The sequence below is a fragment of the Amblyomma mixtum genome, chromosome 1 (genome assembly GCF_055824585.1).
Source record: "Amblyomma mixtum isolate Tamu chromosome 1, ASM5582458v1, whole genome shotgun sequence".
NCBI lineage: Eukaryota > Metazoa > Arthropoda > Arachnida > Ixodida > Ixodidae > Amblyomma > Amblyomma mixtum.
The window spans coordinates 134,533,423-134,541,483 of record NC_143012.1 but is presented as its reverse complement, the minus strand read 5'-3'; positions in this window follow the sequence as shown (position 1 = coordinate 134,541,483).

Below are 8,061 nucleotides of genomic sequence, written 5' to 3'. Positions count from 1 at the left end.
GTAATCGTCGGCAATTTTTTTGCTCACCCAATAACTCTGGACGAAAACATTTTTGAGCAGGAAACTGCCTATGAACGCATTTGTTTATAATGTAAGATTGCACTATAACACTGAATAAATGCGCTGATCACCAGATGGCAGCCTTGATTTTTTTTTTCTATAAAGTTTTTGATGTCGTCAAAAGCTTTCCCAATTTCTTTTCTATGGCAGTCTTAACTGTTCGATGTAATCAGTGGAAACATTTTAAAAGACCTTGCTATATATCAGAAGAATGGATCGTTACCTTCAATATTTACATAATATGTAAAGAGGCGAAAAGAACGACAAATGTGGACGACCCCATCTTTGCTACCACGGTGCAGCTCAGCGGTCCTTCGTTCGTGAGCGCAAAACTGAGCTTCGTCAGCTTGGTCTTTCCTTCCTCTTTCTCTCCTTCGTCGGCCGCTGGGGCATCAAACCCCAAACTCTCTTTCTTACAATACCCGAGGGGTGAAAAGGCTCCATCCTGGCTGCATAAGAGTGCGAGACCAGCTGGGTCGTAGTAGCGCTTCAGGCGGTCTAAGTGGACAATTTTAGAACAACTGCAAATTGGGCTAGTTCGTGTAGATTCATAATGGTGGTTCAACAGCGCAAACACACACAGACCAAGAAAGAGCTGGTTTGTGTGTCGTGTCTCTTTCTTGGTCTGTGTGTGTTTGCGCTGTTGAACCACCATTGTGGACAATATCACGGCCGCGGATGCAATGAGCAGGCGATGGCGTGAGGGGCTCGACGAGATAATTAAATGGGGATGTTTGCTGAACAACGCTATAGCGGTCCTGGTGTTTTTTCAGCAATTGTGTAGACTGACCTGAGCTGGAGGAGAAGTGCTGAGAAGAGGGCCATAAAGGTCAATCCTAACACGGCCGAATGGCCGGGCTGGTCACGGTAAAGGTTAGGTGAGTGTGATGGTTGGCCTGCGACGCTGACATTTCAGGCAAGAGCGTACGTACTGGCGGAGAGAACGATACATGCCGCGCCAGTAAGACCGAAGGGCCAGACGAGTCAAAGTTTTTAGCAGACCGGCATGAGCGCATTGCGGATCGTCGTTATAAATGGCAGAAATGGCGGAGCGGAGATGTCTTGGAATCGCGAGCAGCCATTTACGACCATCGGGGAGGTAGTTCCGACGGTACAGCAGCTGGTCACGCACGACAAAGTGATGAGGTTGACGACGGAGCGCTCTAGAAGGGAGGCGCGCTGAGGGGTTGGCTAAGAAATCCAGAACAGAAGGAATCCAGGGATCCTCGCGCTGTTCAGAAGCCATATCAATGTTGTCAAGAGAAGGTATGAGGCCGGAAATAGATGGTGGGTCAGGATCAGAGGTCACAGGGGAGCGCGAGATAGTGTCGGCATCGGAGTTTTTACGACCGGAATGATAAATGACCCGAATGTCGTAATCTTGTAAATGGAGAGCCCAACGAGTGAGGCAGCCAGGCGGATCTTTGAGTGAAGACAGCCAGCAAAGGGCATGGTGATCTGTTGTGACATAGAACTGGCGCCCATGTAAGTAAGAACGAAATTTTTTGATCGCCCGAATAATCGCTAAACATTCTTTTTCCATGACTGAATAATTAGTCTACGCTTTTGTAAGTGCGCGCCTTGCGCAACGACGTACTCATTGACGCCATGTTTCCATTGAGCAAGAGCGGCACCGAGACCGATGCCGCTGGCATCCGTGTGGAGTTCTGTAGGCGCGGAAGGGTCGAAATGGCGCAAGATCGGAGCAGAGATGAGAAGCTGGGGCAGCGTTGCGAAAGCTTCGTCGCAGGCAGGGGACCAAGCCGACAATTCGTGGCTGCCGGCGAGAATGTTCATGATGTAACAATAGCGCTCAAGGAGCACGAGGGACGGAAAGGAAACGACGCAGACAAGCGCTAACTCGCAACTGGGGTTTATTGCTGAAACACGCAATTTATAGAAGTCACTTTAAAACCCAAAAACTGGTGTTAAGTCTTTCCTCGGGGCACTCAAAACTAGTGAAGATTGGAACTGCAATGATTACCTTACGTTCAATCCTCACAAATTCATGCCATCACTGCATAGCGGACAGTGTGCTGTTACAAGTAAGTAGATTAGAAGCCGCAGGATTTCCAAAGGTGGTGATATCAGCAACTTGCGAGAAGCTGGTGCGGGCAGTGCGAAAAGATTTCTGGAATGCAGCATTGGACAGAACAGATAAAATATTTGTTGTTATTCCGTATGTGCACCGAACGGCTCATAATCTAAAGAAGGTGGCGGGCAGATTTGACGTGAATGTGGTGTTTTCTGCGCCACACAAGTTGGAGGGGGGGGGGGGGGGGGGGGGGGGGGCTTTACCGCATGATAAGGAACCGCCATGACAACATACCAGGAATAAGCCCACTTCGTAGTCTGGTTTAACATAGATCAAGATGGGTAGAGTGCGCATGTTCAGTTGTGTATGGACTTCCTCTTTCATGTAAAAAAGGTTATATAGGACAGACCGGCCGATTTATCAATCTTGAGAAAAACAGCGCTTGCAGACAAAGGACCAGAACAAGAAGGACACACAACTGCGCTAACAACTCGGCAAATCGGCTCCCTTCCGAAATAAAAGTTGTTAGTCTGCGCAGTTGTGTGTCCAAGCTTGTTCTGGCCCTTTGTCTGCAAGCGCTGTTTTTTCACAAGATGTACCCCAACCAACTCGCCCAGCAACACACCTTGCTCGATTTATCAATATTCGACTTAGGGAGCATCTTCGATCACTTTCAGACTCAAGCTATTCACATCTAAAAGAGCACTTGCAAAGCTTGCAAGAAGGAAAATAAGAAAGTGTGCAGATCTATAGTCACGCACACACGCATTTTATTTCGTCATAAAGATAAGGCGACAAGGGAGCCATTGAGGCATATCGTATTCGGATATGATGGAATGAATGCGTCAGTTACGCTTTCTTATTGTTGGTAGATAAAGAGGTCTCGTTTCTTGACAACACGTGATGTTTTCTAGTGCTTTTGGATTTTTTTTTTCGGGCGGTCTCGTGTTTTTTTTCGGTCAGTCACGGTCTTCTGAAGTCAAGTTGTAAGGCTTTTATTATTGACACATGATGTAGTTCTTTGACTGTTGCACCCTGGGCATGCGCGCGGGCGATGTCAGGTCACGTGACTTTTCTTAACTATAAGTGTCTGTTTTTTTCTGAATAAATAATAGTTGTGAGTCAACGCTCGTCCGTGTGGTTTCCTTCATCTTTGTCTTCCGTCCCTTCGCTCTGTTTTTCCACCCAAAATGAAAATAGAAAGGAAGATAGGAAACGGCAACTACCGATTTCCACCTGTCGGGTCAGGCCGGGGTTGCCTTCTACAGGGAGCGGGGGCCAAAATGGTTTGCTGCGTCCGCCGAGGGGCCTTAAAAAGGCCCCGAAGGGGGTGGTTGTGGTTCGCTCTAAAATGCTTGCTTTATTAAGTAGAGTACAGGTCACCGAGCGTTCACGCCGCGCACGAGACGTCGAAGGCGAGCCGATAATTGACAATACAGTTTTAAGAACTCCCGCTTCCGCGCCTCGCGGCGACCAGCGGTGGACGGCCATCATTGGCTCGCCGCGCCAGCGCCGTCGACGCCAAACCAGTTTAGGAGGTGTTGGCTCCGCCCCCCGGGGAAATTCCCAGGCGCGTCGGCGGCCGGACCGACATTTCAGCGTTCAGTAAGTGACGAGAGGAGAGGGAAAGGCACGAAGAAGCGGAAATTCAAATTTTTACTACAGATAACTACGCTTCCGCGAAACGCATAATTTTTTTTATTTATTTATTGTGGTGTACTGATAGCGCATGCGCATGTTTTAAACACTGAATTTTCATGTATCGCTTATCAGCCACGCAAGCAGTCGTCGGCAGATCACATGTACATCGGCCTATAAAAAGGCACTGTATCAATAAACGTTTGTTCAGTTCCTGCCTGGCGTCCGACGAATACACAACATTTATTTATTGTACCCTCAGGGCCAAAGGCATTACAGAGGGGAGTGGGCTAATTAGGATAAAGAACAATGAATATAATACAGTGAAAACAAGTAGTACAAAATAAATTATCTCCAGAATAAAACAAACAACATTCACAAAGTGTAAATAACGTAAAATCAATGTACACAACACAGTCGAAACAGATATGACACATGATCAACTTCCTTCCGAATAAACAATGTTAGCTATTTTGTCGTGAAAGGTTTTGTTATCTGCAATGGCTGCAATATCGGGGGGAAGGCGGTTCCATTCCACAGATGTGGGAGGAAGATATGACTGAAAAGAAGATTTGGTGTGGCGTGTTGGGATGCCAACCTTGTGGCGGTGATCGATGCGCCGTGAAATTTATTCTCGGGGTGATATGAAATAGTCGTGAAGCGCAACGTGACGATATATCTTGCGAAATAGTGTTAGGCGACCAATTTTACGGCGAGATTGTAACGGTGGGAGTGACACGTTAGATTTCATGGCTGTGATGCTTGCCGTACGGTTGTAATTTGAAAGACTGAAGCGAACAGAATTATTTTGGACTAGTTCCAAGGAATATACGAGGATGCTGGAGGATGTTCGTGACGCTGCGTCCTTTAGCATCCCAGGCAGACCACAACTTTCTTCGGGCCCCCTTTCAGAGCCCCTTTGAAGGTCGAAACGCTCGGCATCGGGTGAGCTCACCAGGAACTGCATGTTGCAGACACCCCTGCGGGGAAATTGAAGTTGTGACTGTGGGCGTATGTATGCTTGGTAATTAAATGTACCCAGATGCATGCTTTTCGGATATATGCTTCATAATAATTTTTTTATTCTGCTTTAAAACTTTGATCCGAAAAACAATATCGTTTTTAAAATATACCACTTATATGCTGCTTTATTTATTTATTTATTTATTTATTTATTTATTTATTTATTTATTTATTTATTTATTTATTTATTTGCAGTACCCCTAAGGGCGGGCCCTTGTGCGAGGGTATTACATAGGGGGGGGGGGGGGGATTCAAGCATGAAAATGCGGCACAGGTGCTTGAATGAAATACATGAAATAACGAGCTATAAAGTAAAGCTAGTAATGTACACAAATAAAACAACAAACAACGCAGAATTATATAATCGAGTAAATGCACATAATGCAAAAAATACAATATCTGTTAGTCCATGGTTTGCTTTAACGAATGCTAAAACGATTGTAAGTTAACCTCAGTACTTATGTAATGAATGCGGAATGAATGATTTCGCGTAAAGCGATGAACGGCATGTTATGCGTTTTATTTTGTTATCGTGGTCACGGCGAGGAAAGACTGCAGGCTGTGGCAAAAAGAAGTCGTCGTGGAGGGTGGGATGGTGATACAGTTTGTGAAATAAGGTTAGGCAAGCGAAATGGCGTCGACATGATAGCGGTTCCAACTCGGCACGTTGTTGTAATGCTGTGACACTAATGAAGCGTGAATAATCTGAAAAGATGAAGCGAATGGCACGGTTTTGCAGGGATTCAGTGTTGTTTATGATGCATGCTTAGTGAGGGTCTCATATATGGCAGATCGTACTCAACTTTCGGGCGGATTAGCGTGACGTAAGCAAGTTTTTTTAAGTGTTTGGTTTGGTTTGGTTTGGTTTATTGGGGTTTAACGTCCCAAAGCGACTCAGGCTATGAGGGACGCCGTAGTGAAGGGCTCCGGAAATTTCGACCACCTGGGGTTCTTTAACGTGCACTGACATCGCACAGCACACGGGCCTCTAGAATTTCGCCTTCATCGAAATTCAGCCGCCGCAGCCGGGATCGAACCCGCGTCTTTCGGATCAGCAGCCGAGCGTCGTAACCACTGAGCCACCGCGGCGGAGCTTTTTTTTTTTTTTTGAAGTGTGAAGGTGCGTATTTGTGATTACGCCTAAGAAGGCCAAGTGCGCATTTTGCTGATGCTAAGATTGTGTTAATATGGTAATGCCAAGTTATGTCAGACTGAAAGTGAACTCCTAGGTACTTGTAAGTTGTTGTAAGTTGTACGTTATCGTTTTGAGGAGGTAGGCTACAGGAATTCGAGTGGAACGGCTAGTAAACGAAATTAACTTTGTTTTAGATGCACTTAGAGACATTAGCCAGGAGGAAAACCAAGCCGTTACAGCGTCAAGATCAGTTTGAAGGGAACGGCGGTCGGTTTCATTAGTAATATTACGATATATAACACAATCATTCCCGAATAACCTAATTTCAGACGATACACACTTGGGTAGATCGTTCATAAAAATTTGAAAAGCAGAGAACCAAGTACACTGCCCTGGGGGACTCCAAATTTTACAGGGACAGAAGACGAGTTAAAGCCGTTGACAGAGGTGAATTGTTTTCTATTGTAGAGGAACTGTTTTAACCATGAAATAACGTTTGGATGGAGATATAAGTGTCAATTTGGTTAATAGCTTGTGATGGGGAACGCGCTAAAATGATTTAGAAAAGTCTAAAAATACTGCGTCAACCTTTAAGCCTGCGTGTGGAAAATATGTCATTAGTAAATCCAGCGAGTTAGGTTCGCATGAATAACCCCTGCGAAAACCGTGCTGGTATTTGAAAATGATATCGTGACCTCTAGATAATTAATGACTTGAGTGGGAATTACGTGCTCGAGGAGTTTACAAATGTTGCTGATTAACGAGATAAGGAGATAGTTAAGTGCATTAGTGCGGTCTCCGGATTTGAAAATGGGTATTACTTTCGTTGTACGCCAGTCATCAGGAATTGTACCAGACGATAATGATTGTGAAAAAAGCGATGTCAATACGTGATAGAGGTTTAGAGAGGCATTTTTTAGTAATTTGTTATTAAAATCAAGCTGATCAGAGCTAGTAGTAATTTCAAGGTTAGTAGTAATCTACTTTTAAACAATGTTTCTCCCCCATTCACTTTATGGCTTCAGATTTGTGGCAAGTAATGAGGTTCTTCCCATTTCTTCAAATAAGAACAACGGATGCAATTCTGGGAAGGCTTCGCTTGGATTACGATTTGCCTGTGCACACGCAATTGGGCGGCTCCAGCCTTGCATTTCTAGCGAGCTGTGGCGGCTCTTCGGTGCGCTTCGACGGCGACGAAGAAACCAGGACGGCTTCGCAGCAAGTTTCGCATATTTGGGCCCCAAATCCAAGTCTGTGTTCGCTAGTATGTACCACTCATCCCCTCTGTTTATTAGGATATCACCTTCTCATTGCCTTACTTATTTCGATATCAATCAATCAATAAAACTTTGCGGTGCCAAGGAACAACCTTAATGTTTTTGTGCTGGTATACCCAACCTACAAAACCAACATATTACCATCTTTTTCGCACAGATAGCAATAATGAGGAAAAATAATGCACCATTCAAGGCGCTAGAGACAAAACTGTCCACAAGGCCTGTGCTTAAGACAGAGGAGTGAGAGCGAACAGAAAGATAACGAAAAAAAGTGGGAGGGCTTTAAAGGTAGTCAAACCGAGTGGACGTGCGAAAGCATTTGTTCTGACTGGCATCGAAACGATCTGCGCTAGAGTTCTTGCAGCTGCGCCACCACCAGAGAGGCGCACGCCTAAACAACAGCGCCATAGGAGCCTCCTAGTGGGCGAAGATAGCGCACAGGCGAAGGAGGCCCAAATGGCGCACTCGCAGCGCTGGTGGCACATGATGAGCGAGGCGACCACGCCGCGAGAGCTGCCGTCATTGCGTAATGAGCGCACTGGCGACACAGGTCCCGCGGTGCCATCGACCAGTACGCCCAGTAACCAGCTCCGGTAGTGTGTGTCGCCCTCAGGGTCAAGCTTCGCACAGTTGTCTTGGCTGGGGTTCGATCTCGTTAAGGAGTCCTTTCGCACTAAAAGCGAAAACATGAAAACAGCGAAAAGGGTGCATAATGAAAACACTTAAAACAGACAAACATAGACATGAACAGAACGAAAAGGAATTTGTACATATTGCCACGCGCCTAACGCGCCGCGCGGCCTCCGCGCTGAGTCGAAGACGACGACGAAGCGGCGGTGGGCTCTCGAGGCGCGCTGGCTCTATTCTGTGTCCTGGGACCTGGCTCTCGAATT